This window comes from Hemiscyllium ocellatum, chromosome 16, assembly GCF_020745735.1.
Source record: "Hemiscyllium ocellatum isolate sHemOce1 chromosome 16, sHemOce1.pat.X.cur, whole genome shotgun sequence".
NCBI classification, from domain to species: Eukaryota; Metazoa; Chordata; class Chondrichthyes; order Orectolobiformes; family Hemiscylliidae; genus Hemiscyllium; species Hemiscyllium ocellatum.
This window is the reverse complement of record NC_083416.1, coordinates 24,388,904-24,403,398: the sequence shown is the minus strand read 5'-3', so window position 1 is coordinate 24,403,398 and position 14,495 is coordinate 24,388,904. Positions and strand designations below refer to the sequence as shown.

General features: G+C 37.9%; 1 long non-coding RNA gene across 1 annotated transcript; it reads left to right on the top strand.

Moving 5' to 3' along the window:
- The first annotated feature begins 2,668 nt into the window (after positions 1 to 2,668).
- On the top strand, positions 2,669 to 13,899 carry LOC132823158 (uncharacterized). The gene is made up of 3 exons (XR_009645506.1): positions 2,669 to 2,938; positions 8,162 to 8,275; positions 13,326 to 13,899. It is a non-coding gene; the product is annotated as an uncharacterized LOC132823158 (long non-coding RNA).
- Positions 13,900 to 14,495: the final 596 nt, after the last annotated feature.

The following is a 14,495-nucleotide window of genomic DNA, read 5'->3' as shown; positions in this document are numbered from 1 at the left end:
ACTCAGTAATTTATTCTTAGAAATACTACTTGAGTTATTCAGTTGCTATTGCCACGAATGCAGAATAATAAGTGTGCTTTAAATTATATAGACATGGCACTTTAACTTTGTTGTACAGTTAAAATATTTTAAACCTGCACTTTAGTCTGTCATATACCATAACTTAGCAAAATGATTATGAATCAAACAGAGCTAACAAACGTTGCATTAGTCGAAATTCTCAGATTCAGATTTAATAATATTAACAGCATGATGAAATTGGAAATCTATGCCAGAATTAAATCTATCAAAATGTATTTGCATTCAAGGTTTTCTAAATTGCAATAATTTTTTAACACCAATATAAACCTTTGCACTAGCCTGTCTTTTGAATGAGGGAACAAAAAAAATGCTCTTTCTGAAGGTTCAGGTGAATGTATGGGATTCCAGGGGATGATGCAAAAAAGAGCTGGTGCTCTTCTGATAGCTAACCAACATGTCTCTGTCAATCTACATCACAGCAACAATAATTTTTATTAAACAGAACCTTTAATATTATGAAATGGCCCAGACTGTTTCTAAGGCAAAATTTGAAACCAAGGCACACAAGCAGATGTTAGTGCAGATACTCAAAACTTTGATCAAAAATATATGTCTTAAAGGCATCTATTAAAGGAGAAAAGAAAGCGAAAAAAGATAGAAAGATTTAGGCAAGTAATTCCAGAGCTTTCAGCCACAAGCATATGGAGGGACAGGTAGTGTGGAGGAAGCTGAGAGGCTGCAGAAGGACTTGGACAGGCTAGGAGAGTAGACAACAAACAGCAGATGGAATACAATGTGGAAATTGTGAGCTTATGCACCTTGATAGGTGGAATAGAGGGATAAACTATTTTCTGCAGGTGGTAACATCAAGATCATAGCCATTGTCTCCCTGGTGGCACTGGCCAGTACACAAATGCTGGCATCCTGTTATTTGTTATATCTTTCAGGAGGCGGGACTTCTGTCAAGGGGTTCTCTGATCCCAGGGAAAGACCTGCTATCAGCCTAACAAGTGCCTGAGAGACGCATACTTTGGCCCGAAAATTGGTGGCCCCAAGGTTCTCACTGGTTGTCCAGCTGGTAGCCATGAACTCCATCAAATTCAGCCCAAAATTCCAACATAGGTAGAAGACAGAGGGTGGTGATGGAGGGTTGTTTTTCAGACTGGAGGCCTGTGACCAGTGGAGTGCCGCAAGGATCGGTGCTGGGCCCTCTACTTTTTGTCATTTACATAAATTATTTGGATGCGAGCATAAGAGGTACAGTTAGTAAGTTTGCAGACGACACAAAAATTGGAGGTGTAGTGGACAGCGAAGAGGGTTACCTTGGATTACAACAGGATCTTGACCAGATGGGTCAATGGGCTGAGAAGTGGCAGATGGAGTTTAATTCAGATAAATGCGAGGTGCTGCATTTTGGGAAAGCAAATCTTAGCAGAACTTATACACTTAATGGTAAGGTCCTAGGGAATGTTGCTGTACAAAGAGACCTTGGAGTGCAGGTTCATAGCTTCTTGAAAGTGGAGTCACAGGTAGATAGGATAGTGAAGAAGGCGTTTGGTTTGCTTTCCTTTATTGGTCAGAGTATTGAGTACAGGAGTTGGGAGGTCATGTTGTGGCTGTACAGGAAATTTTCAAGTAGAGGGTGGTACATGTATGGAATGAACTGCCAGAGGATGTGGTGGAGGCTGGTACAATTGCAACATTTAAGAGGCATTTGGATGGGTATATGAATAGGAAGGGTTTGGAGAGATACGGGCCAGGTGCTGGCAAGTGGGACTAGATTGGGTTGGGATATCTGGTCGGCATGGACGGGTTGGACTGAAGAGTCTGTTTCTATGCTGTACATCTCTATGACTCTATATGAAATCATTATTTTGATTACCCAGTAGTTCAGTTGTTTATTGCCTGTATTGCCTAACCTTAGAGACATTATCCAACTTGTGCACAATCATTTGTTCTCAGTTAGTGTCTTCAGTAGTCTTGGGTGAGGGAAGGGAAAACAATAGACAGATATCCCACACCTAGTTTCTATAGTAATCTCAGTGAAACTGCAATGTAAACATTGGGTGAGGGCATTATAATAACTTGTTCTGTGACTCTCACTTCAGTAAACTTCAGCCAATATTCACCATCAAGATTAGACATGATTAATTGCTACTTGGACAAGATATTAAGGGGTGATTGAAGCCCATACCTTATCTCAGTGTAACATTGGTACTATCAGGAATAGAAGAGAGAAGGAAAACAGTGTAGAAGTGTTTATACAAATTCAAAAATCGACATAGAATATGACTGTTATACATCAACAAGCCTGGTAGGAATCTTACCAGGTATTTACCATAAATGCTTACTGAGGCCCTAACCAGGAAAATTGGACGGCATTGAAACATTAGACAGAACTCTCTGAACATGACCTGTATCAGAAAAATACAGAGAAATCCAGGCCATAAGGCTGAATTGAACAATTATTCAGAACACACCAATTAAAATGTTACAAGGATATCCTGTCATGTCCCTGACCTCTCGTGCAAACTTTCATCATGATATTGCCAAATACTCATTAAGCAATTGCGGGAGCATGAACTCTTAAATTGCTCAAATTTACAAATTTTTTTTCAGCACAAACTGTCTTTTTTCAGTAAGACAGATACAGCTGCTTGGAGTAAACGTTGTTTATTACCAGCACATGATAAATTCAATCTCATTGTGGAGACAAACCAGAGAACCAGAGCTCAATCGTTTGTGGAATTGTCACATGTTATATTCTGTGCATGGGTCGCAATTAGACAAATACAATCAAGAACTGGAATCTGTTCCTGGTTGCAAACTGGTGAAATTCATGAACCACACCATCAGCATTGGCAGTGAAGTGACAACTAGAATTCTGAGGTGCAGTACTGCCAATATACTTTGAGAGGTAAGTTGTAAATGCCAAGTGGATGCAGCATGCTCGTTTTCAGTATGGAAGGTACTAGTCAATGGGATGCCAGCAGAAAGCTGTAGGCAAGGGGCAAGGGGGTTTGGCAGTTCATTTCAGGGGGAAATGTATTTGTGAACTGAGAATAACTGCAAATTCCAAGATGAAGGTATTTTTTCAAATTTGTCTTTGCTGTATCTGATGTGACAACAAAGGAACAAAGCATGCCTGTCTCAAAACCAGCTATGTGTCCCTAAAAATTGCAATTATACTCCTGACAGAGGTCGACTGCTCGTTTTAATTCTGGTCACACAGTTATAGGAAGGATATTATCAAGTTGGAGAGGGTTCAAAAGAGATTTGCCAGGATGTCGCTGGGTATGGAAGGTTTGAGTTATAAAGAAAGGCTCGATAGCTCATAACTTTTCTCGTTGAGTGCAGGAGATTGAGAGGCAACCAGTTAGAATTTATAAAATAACAAGAGGTACAGATGGAGTTAATGGTAGCTGGCTTTTTCCTAGAATGGAGGGATTTCAAGACGATGAGGCTCATTTTTAAATGGGAGGAGAGAGATTTAAAAAAAACATGAGAGGCAAATGTTTTTACACTTGTAGAATGTAGAATGAACTTCCTGAGGACGTGGTGGATGTGGGTACAATTAAAAGACATTTGGATAGGTCCATGAATAGGAAAGGTTGGGGAGATATGGGCCAAGTGCAAGCAGTTGGGACTACTTTAATTTGGGATTATGTTTAGCATGGACCGGTTGGACTGAAGGGCCGTTTCTGTGCTGTACAACTCTATCGGATGATTGGCATGTGCAAGTCTGATAAGGCCATCATCCTAATACCTATGTCATTATCTTTCCTATTAATGTCAACTTTCTAAAGTGAACATTGGCCTTACATTGGTTTATCGACCAGCACAGTACTATTCCTACAATGCAGATTTACGTCAGTTCTCTGAATTCAGGTAGCACCAGGTGCCACTATCTGCTTGGTCGTATATACATGACTGTTCAGGGAACAACCGACTTCATGTCTGTCCCAAGGGAATTGATGTAAGATTGTGTATCTCCATTAGGGGTGATGCTATGCAAACAAATTTCTACTTTAAAGAGCCCAAATTTTTCTTATGACTTAAAAAATTACAAATGTATAAATTAGTTGCAGGAAATATGCCTGCTTTGCTATTTGATAACTCTTGAAGAAGGACTAATGCCCGAAATGTCAATTCTCCTGCTCCTCGTATGCTGCCTGGCCTGATGCACTTTTCAGCACCACTCTTTTCAACTCTGGTTTCCAGCATCTGCAGTCCTCACTTTCTCCTGTTTGATAACTCCTACCTACCCCCAAACCCTTTGATTCCAGTGCAGATCAAAACTCTACCCCTGTCTTAAATGCCCTCATACCTTAAAAATATTCAGTGACTCTGTTTATTGTTCCCTGGAGAAGAGAGATGAACAGACTCATAACCCTTTCAGAGAAAATCGAATTCTCCTTACTGTTATCATAAAATGAAAACCTCTAATTTTTAAACTTCTTTCCTGAATCCCCCTATTAAAGAGAAATATGAGAAGCTTTAATGAGCTTGGACTGAAAGAAGGCTAATAGTCTCCAGTTTATTTTTCTAAGAGTGTCAATTTATTCAATTCATGCATTACGTTCAGGACTGGCTATCAAGTTATTACGTTATAATTTAACTTTACGCAGTGAATTAAAATCCGCATTGAATATAATTCTACTATTTTCTATATTTTATAAATTTTAAGCACAAATGTCCTGAGTGCAGCTTAGCGACTATATTCGCATGAACTGCATTTTTCCGATGTATTCGTAAGGTTAAAGGTTTTTATTTGGTCTTCTGACATAATTTCATTTTTTAGTTTTATCAGATAACTTCTGGTTTCAAACATGATAGCACATCACTTGTTTGCACTTAGATTTAAATATGACTTTAACAACGCAGATTCGATTACCATTGAAATATATTGAGTCTAACCATAATCATATCCTTTTTAAAAGCAGTGTTAAAATTCAAGCAATATAGTATGCACTCAATAGTTTACTGGTTGTATTTAAACTAGAAATCAAATCAATCACAATAATTCAGTTGGGAAACGAATCACAACTTTAAGATTATTAATTGTCATTTTCGGGAGAAATTTCAGAACTTGTACCTTGCTTTGTTTAGAAGTATCTTTTTCTTTTGCTCCTGATAGATTTGGTTCTATTTTTTAGACTCTTGCTATTGGAAATAATTTGTCTCTGTTTGCTCTATATCTTCCCTTAGAATCCAGTAACAAATCAACTCTCAACAATTTAAATACGAGAGGAATACAACCCTAGTTATTGTAATGTCGCCTCATAATTTAACCCTTGATGTCCAAATCTCATTCTGATGAATCTAGGGGCTGTGCTTCCTCTAAGGTCAATGCATCCTTTATAAATATGATGCTTAGAACTTTTCACAAAATTCTAGGTGTGGCATAACGTCTAAATCTTATATTATAAAGGCTAACATTGCACTACCATTTATCTACATTCTATACCTATTCATGGTGCTTTATTGATCTATGTACCTAAATCCACAAGTCGATATGGACCATCATTGTTTCCAGCTTTTACCCATTGGAAAGCACCCTGTTCTGTCCTTTGTAACTCCAACATGAATAACTTTACATTTTCCTCCTTTGAAATCCATTTGCCAAAGTTTTGTCCATTTAGTTTATCTATTAATGTTGCTTTATAATTGTATGATCCATTTACAGTAATTACAATATCTGTATTGTTCCTAAATGGCTTTTGCCCGAAACATTGATTTTCCTGCTCCTCAGATGCTGATGACCAAATGTGCTTTTCCAGTGTCATTCAAATCTTGACTCTGATGTCCAGCATATGCAGCACCCACTTTCGCATAATTACAATGTCCCCTATTTTTTATGTCACTGGAAAATTTTAATATGTGTCTTTTTAATCCATTATGTAAGGTCTTAATAAATAGTGAGTAATTCGGGCCTTAATGTTCATCTTTGAGGAACACCACCAGTTCCATCAAGAGGAGGAATAGTCTGGTGCTTTTATTGCTAGTCTATTAATCCAGAAACTCAGCTAAAGATGTGAGGACCCAGGTTCAAATTTTGGCACGACTCATTGTTGGAATTTGGTAACAATGCATAATTAAATCAGGATTAAGAATCTACTCATAACCATGAAACTGTTGCCAATTGTTGGGAAAAAAAGATCCGTCAGTCTTACAAGTATTATTCAGGGAAGCAGATCTGCCATCCTCACCTGGTCTGGCTCACATGTGAGTCCACAGCCATGTAGCTGATTCTCAGCTGCCCCCTGAAATGGCTTAGTAAATCACTCAGTTCAAGGACAGCTAGGGATGGGCAATAAATGCTGGCCAGTCAGCGATGTCCATAACCCATGAGTCAATAATTTTTCAAAAATCCTGTAAGTTAGTGTATTTTCTAATCAACCTTTTCTGAGATGTTGTTAGACATGTCTGGAGCAGGTGAAATGTGAAACCAGGTCTTCTGGTTTAGGGGTAGTGAAATTACCACTGCGCCACAAGAGCTTTCATCCTGTAATTTAAAGTATCTGCCCATTATGTCCCAGTTCTTCAACTAATTTCTTAGCTAGTTCAATAACTTGCTTTAATTCCATTATTTCTCTCCATGATCATAGATGCCACAAATCCCCTGTAGAAGACGTCGCATTGGGTCATGTGCACAGAAAGTCAGTTGTTGGAGAGATGATTGTTAAATGTCATTCCTTTTCTGCTGAGGACATAATCCAGGCCATTAATGGGGATCAGCAGACAGACTAGCTAGAATTGAAGAATACCTTAAACCAGAGCTGAGAGGCAAACAAATGTCACATTCGTACTTCCTGAAATTGTTTTCATGTCAATTCATTCTTGTGAGAGGGATGTTGCAAACATGTAATAGTGTGTCATGACCATAGAGTTCTCATATTGTAGATTTCTTAAAAAATGCTAAAAGACAATTTTTATTTTAAAATCTTTAACTTGAAGAAAAACTTGTATAATTATATTTCAAAAGTTCTTTCAAGATGGAAGCTATAGTAGAAGCTATAGTAGACAACCATTTATTCCATTGGAAAATCAATCTATTAAACAGTGTACTCTCAGTATAAATCACAAAGCTGGGAGTGGGAGGGAAGACATTTTAAATTTGATTAACTTTTTGACAACATAAAGAGTACTTCTAAAGGCATAAAAATACAAAGCTTCTGAGAGAATAGGAGATTTGAAGGACAACTTCTTTGTCCAGTGGAACCGTGGCTCATTTGAAATTAATATAGCAGCAATTTTGTTTTGGTTGTGATAAGACAGGTTGTGAGACACTATTCTGGGTAGAAATCCAAGAACAACTTTGTGAGAAACATTATCAGGGAGAAGGTGTGCTCAACAGGGAGATGAAGGAAGGCAAACCAGTTAGGTTGCTGCACTGAGCCAGATTACTATAACATGTGGTAAAGTACATGTGGCATGTGGCAAGGAACCTTCATTCACCCTGAACTTAGTTTGCTCAATTTAATTAGGGGAGAAACTTTTAATTATTTAACTATTTGACTAATAAGCTATCATTGTTGCTGAATTCTAACTTCATCTTTTCAATCCCCTCCCATAAAAAAAGTGAAAATTTCAAACAAACTTGACATGCAGTGAAAATAAACTAATCATCTTCATAAGTATCTTTTATTCTAATTATGTTTAACATTTATTATCAAGTAATAAATTTATAGTTTTGCTTGAATAATGAGTTACACAAATTTGCAGTTCATGGCCATTCCATTGGCATGCTTGGTGTGAGTGTGGCAACTGTGATCAGACTATTTTACAGGAAGTGTCATTGACTTGATACTTGTTGAGTTCAAAGTGCTGGTGAATATTCTCAGTATTGATCTAAGTTCTAAACCATAAACCTTTTATAAAAAAAAACATGAGTCTAAAATATTCAATCAGGCAATTCCAGCTAAATTTTCAACACAAACACAATGTCCTAGTGTGCAGATGCCACAAACAAAATCCAAATTAATCAATGTAATGATGCATGTAAATTACTGGGATTCTCTTTGATGACTAACTTATTATGACTGTATTTTACAAATTTTGTCTCAGGTCACCTAATCATAATGTGAAATGTAATTGTTGAAATGTACTCTGCTATTATCTTTTATTTATTCATTCACAGGATGAGGCTGTCACTGGCTAGACTAGCATTTATTGCCCATCACAAATTGCTCAGAGGGCAGTTAAGAGTCAACCATAGTGTTGGGGATCTGGAGTCACATGAAGGACAGATCCGGTAAGGATGGAAGTTTCCTTCCCTAAAGCTCATCAGTGAAGCAGATGGGCTTTTCCAACAATCGACAATGGATTCATGGTCATTACTGGACTCTTAATTCCAAATTTTTATTGAATTTCCACCATTTGCCATGATGGGCTTCAAACCTGAGTCCCCAGAACATTAGCTGGGTTTCTGGATTAACAGTCCAGTGATAATATCTCTAGGCCACTGACTCCTCTCTTTACTGTTACATGATATCTAATGCAATTATTATTACTAAAATGATCATTTTGGAATTATAATTATATACTGGCAAGAAAGTTAAAATTAAGCAACTGTATTAGCTTTTGAAGTTTAGGTTTCATTTCTGCTTTATAGCTACAGCTACTAATTGGAGTGGAAATCTCAACATTTCATAGAATCACAAATTTATCCATCACAGTAAGTTGCATTGCTCTAATTCAGCTATCCAGTTAGTCTCATTCCCTTATTGCTCTTCATAAAACAATATGGTCATATTTAGATGCATTACTTTAAGACAATTATTTCTACTCCTTGGCGTGGTATCTGTACTTCAAGTGAAAAACTACATAGAGAATGAATCAACCTGATTACATTTTCTCGTCACATTGCAGTAAATCTCATCTTGTTTTGCTAATAATGTGTTAAGCAGTACAAAGGTTAATAAATTCTACATCCATGCACCATCAGAACAATGACAGTGTCAATGATAAGATTTTCTTTTGCTTTTTCAAGTCCAACCAATTTCCTGCCGTAGACTAGTTTACCATTTTAAAGGTTAGATTTGACAGAAATGTCATAGCAGCAACTGAAATGCTATGGTTACTTGAGTTACCTCACAAAAGCTCTTTGAGTAGAGGAAAAATAAATCAATGTGGACCATTGTACAAGTTCATTCGGAAGCTCAGATGTCACACAAATTGTTCTTGAAAATTCTATTTTCCAGCACAGATATTTGTTTTACTTGAGAAAAGTGCAATCAAACTGTTTATTTCCCATATTTGTCTATCCACTGGGATAATTAGATGTGGTAACAATGAACTGATTCAATTGACAAAGCATTGTCCATAATCTGTCTAATATGCAGCTGCATGTACTCTTTTATTACTTTAATGTATAACCTTGTTGGTATGGAGGTGATTTTTCTAAATTAGTTCTCAGTAAAGTTAAAAATCACACAATACCAGGTTATAGTCCAACAGGTTTAATTGGAAGCACACGTTCCGAAAGCTAGTGTGCATCCAATTAAACCTGTTGGACTATAACCTGGTATTGTGTGATTTTTAACTTTGTACACCCCAGTCCAACACCGGCATCTCCAAATCATGAGTTCTCAGTAAAGTCTTTATTACCGTAAGTATTTCAATGGTGATACAGTAACAATGATTCAACATCAATACCTGTCTTTAGACATATTGCTGTTAAAGTCAAAATGCTGCTACCTCATCATGCTGGTCTCCCAGTAGTGGAAGAGTGGGCTGCTGTGGTGTTATTATTCTGCATAGTTAAGAAACTGGTTTGCTTACAACTGATACGCTTTAATAAAATTCATTGCCTCCCTTTCTACTCTGACCAGCTGGTGGAGTGTTTTTACTTGGCAAACAGTCCAGTACCAAAGAGTTTGCCTCTCACAGCTATCTCTTTTTCATGACATTCCCCATGTTAGATGGGTTTACCACAATGGTGGTCATTTACTTTCATATCAACTAATATGTTTACATTTGGCAAGTGATTTTAAAGCTAGACGCCGTTCCTTCTGTTAACCTACATTTATCCCAGCTGAGAACCATTACACACCCAGTGTCTGGGTTTTCCTGTAGTTTAGAAACCCTGACATGGGGCTCAATGGAGATTCTTCCAGTTCAGATGCAGGAATGCTCACACGGGCTCTCTCAATCTCAGCCATATCAACAGAACAAATTAACCACAATTTTGGAAACAATCATTTAATATTTGGCGGGATGGTCAAGTTGGCAACTTTTATTTCTCAATTAACAATATATAATTAACATATTTATTTAATTGATATTTATGTGGCTATGTTATGTACAAAATTGCCAAAAATGCATTTTCTTCCTTAGTGATCATACCACTGAAGTACTTCATTAGTCATAAAGTTCTTTAGAAGATAATGAGGTTATATTTACAGACTCAAAATTCATGTTGTTTTATCTTTTGATTCACAATCTTTGTTACTTTTGGTTATAGTACAAGAATATTCATCAATTTTTAAAATTTATTATATGTTCATTAAAATTAAATTGTCTTTTAGTAACTGATTTTTATAGTAAAACCATAAAATATCTATGTAGCTAATGAAACTGAGATTTAATTATTCTAACAACATAGGAAATTAATTCTTGATGAGGGGTCATTGTTGTTTAATCTTTCTTTCTCCATAGCAATCAGTGTTCCTGTGTTCAGCTCATACATAGCATGAGCATTACCAAGGAGCAAATGCTTTGGCACCAACTGACATTTATCATGCCACTAAGTATCATTTGTTAGTTTTACAGTAACTAAATCAGCTTTACAGCTTACATTCTATTCTTTGACATTCTGAACAAATTTGTACAATGATCTCAAGAATATGTTCCCAGCATGCTACCAGTCCAAAAAACAACCCTCCATCACCACTGTCTCCTGCCATTAAGCTATTTTTTTTATTATCCAATTGGTAAGCTCACCCTGAATTCTATGTTGTCTAACTTTACTAACTAGCCTACTACGCAGAACCTTGTCAAGTAACCAACATCTATCACTCTGCCCTCATCAATCATTTTTGTTACTTCCTCAAAAAAACTCAATCAAGTTTATGAGATGATTTCCCTTGCACAAAACTATACTGACGATCCTTAATCATTCCTTGCCTCTCCAAATGCATATAAATCCTATCTCCCAACCATTTACCCACCACCCAAGTCAGGCTCACAATTCTACAGAACACAGGCTTTTCCATACATCCCTTTTTAAACAAAGGCTCAATAATCACTGTCCAGTCATCTGGCATCTCCCCTGTATTTATAGATGATACAAATATTTCTGAAAGGGGCCCTGCAATTTTCTCCCTAACTTCCCACAACAACATGGGATATACTAGATCAGGTCCTAGAGATTTATCCACTTTTATGTTTTCTAAGACTTCCTCTTTTGTAATGAGCACTGTTTTCAAAACATAAATATTTATTTACTTATTTATTTATTTGTATTTACTCCCTCCTATAGTCTACCATTTCTGTTGATGCCATTCTGCAAACCTTAAATACATTTTGAGTTTACTTAGATCTTGAAAATTGTCCATATTATAGAGGAGGCGGGACTAGATGTCTTAAAATGCATAAACATGGATAAATCCCTGGGACCCAATCAGGTGTATCTTAGAACTCTATAAGAAGCTAGGGAAGTGTTTGCTGGGCCCCTTGCTGAGATATTCATATCATCAATAGCCACAGATAAGGTTCTGAAAAACTGGAGGTTGGCAAATGTGCTGCCACTATTTAAGAAAGGTGGTAAAGAAAAGCCAGGGAACCATAGAGCAGTGAGCATGACATCATTGATGGGCAACTTGTTGGCGAGAAACTCAGGGGACTGGATTGGCATGTATTTAGAAAGGAAAGGACTGAGTAGGGGTAGTAAACATGGCTTTTTGTGTGTAAAACCATATCTCACTAACTTGATTGAGTTTTTTGAAGAAGTAACAAAGAGGATTGATGAGAGCAGAGTAGTGGATATGATCTATATGGAACTCAAAAAGGCATTCGACAAGGTTCCTCATAGTAGACTGGTTAACAAGGTTAGATTACATGGAATACGAGGAGAGCTAACAATTTTGATACAGAACTGGCTCAAAGCTAGAATACAGCGGATGGTGGTAGAGAGCTGCTTTACAGACTGGAGGACTGTGACCAGCAGTCTGCTGCATGATTAGGTGCTGGGTCCATTGCTTTTAATCATTTGTATAAATGATTAGATGTGATCATAGGAGGTATGGTTTGTACGTTTGCAAATTACACCAAAATTGGATGTGTAATGGACAGCAAAGAAGTTTATTTCAGGAGTGGCAGATGGAGTTTAATTTAGATAAATGTGTGGTGTTATATTTTGGAAATACAAATAAGGGCAGGACTTAGACATTTAATAGCAAGGTCCTGGGGAGTCTTGCTGAACAAAGAGATCTTAGAGTGCAGGTTCATAGTTCCTTGAAAGTGGAGAGGCAGGTAGATAGGATAGGATAGTGAAGGCGGCATTTGGCATAATTGTCCTTATTGGTCAGAGCATTGAGTATGGGAGTTGGGAGGTCATGTTGCAGCTGTAAAGACATTGCTTAGACCATTTTTTGAATACTGCTTGCCAATTCTGGTCTCCCTCCTATACGAAGGATGTTCTGAAACCTGAAAGGGTTCAGAAATGATTTACAAAGACGTGGCCATAGTTGGAGGGTTTGAGCTATAGGGAGAGGTTGAATAGGCTGGGGCTGTTTTCGTTGGACTGTCAGAGGCTGAGGGATGACCTTATAGAAGTGTATGAAATCATGAAGGGCATGGATGTGGTAAACAGACAAGGTCTTTTTCCCAGGGTGGAGTAGAGGGCATAGGTTTAAGGTGAGATGGGAAATGTTTAAGAAGAATCTAAGGGGCAACTTTTTCACGCAGAGGGTTGGGCGAGTATGGAATTAGCCACCAGAAAAAGTAGTGGAGACTTATATTTAAAAGGCATCTGGATGGGTATACGAAAAGGAAGTGTTTTGAGGTATATGGGCAAGTATCTGTTCAGCATGGACAAGTTAGACTGAAGGGTCTGCTTCTGTGCAGCATATATTCCGACTCGATGTTTCTATGTCACTTTCCTTCTCTTCACTAGTACGAATGCTTCTGTTTTGTCCCAGCTTTCACTCCCCCACTTATTCTGACACTGATCCTCCTATGAACCTTATTGATCCTCCCTTGAATCCTCCTGAAATATCATAGGACATCTAGAGCTGTATTCACCACAGAGCTCTTTGACACACAGTCATGACTGTTCAAACATGTGGACACTGTGTTTGCAGCTGCTCAACTGGCAATATTTGATCCTCCCGTTTGCTGATGTTGGCCCTAGAAGACTGGCCACTTTCTGCTCTGGAGAAAGTGAGGACTGCAAATGCTGGAGATCAGGCCCACATTCCTGATGAAGAGCTCATCGACTCTCCAGCTCTTCGGATGCCACTTTCTGTTCCATAGACTGTTCTTGGACAGATCCCCTGAATATGAGTGTCCTAAGAAGACAACTGTGTGTGGCTAAGTTTCTGAACTGAGTGCAGACTGTGAGTGTGCTAACATTACTAGAAGTGCCTGACTAACAGTGGCCTCCATTGAGTGGACGGAGTTCTAGCCCAATCGTTGGAAATCAAGCAGTTCTCATAGTTATTCCTAAGAGAGCTATCTTCTCCAGATGGAAAATGGATCAGAAGAAGAGTAGGATGACCCAACGAAAACCTCATTAACAGCTTGGCTAGAGAGCAGGACGATGTCTTCAAAACTTTAATGGGACCAATATATTCTACACCAACAGCCTGTTCATCCTCTTGTCTCATGAGACATCTCCAGTTGTCATGGTTTTATACTTAATGTATCCTCTCTAAATTGCTGCTTCTTAACAAATTCAATAAACTATCATAAAATAGCTTCCAAATTGTTCATTTCTTGTATCAGGTAAATGTGATCATGAATCCAACCAAAATCAACATCATCCAATTTCTGATATAGCCATTTAGTGAACAACATGCAGTGTATTTTCTACACAGGCTGCTGGCACATTCTGTCGGTGTTGCATTGAAAGGTTTCAGTGTGCCATACATCATGATGGCCTTTCCTACGCAGATTGCTAGTGACAAGTATGACAAGCAGCCAAACTGTGTGTGTCTGCACTAAACAGCACCTCAAAGTAGCAGTAGTGAGAACCTGTGCCTCCTTCTCAAGTGCCAACATGCTAACAAGCATGGGATGGCAAGCCAATAAAAGGCATGGATGATGTGAGCATACAGGTAGGCACTAAACAAGTGAGTGCTTAAAAAAAAGCAAGCAGCCCTGAGATGCATTTTATCCAATCTGCCTTTCAAAGTGTGAAAAGTATTCCTGCTGCAGCCTTTCAATGATAATTAGTGGTGTAAACTGTAATCTATGTCTGTGTTTCCAGAGCCAGGGGATGGGTGGGAATTTCTTAAGATTTGAGAAGTCAA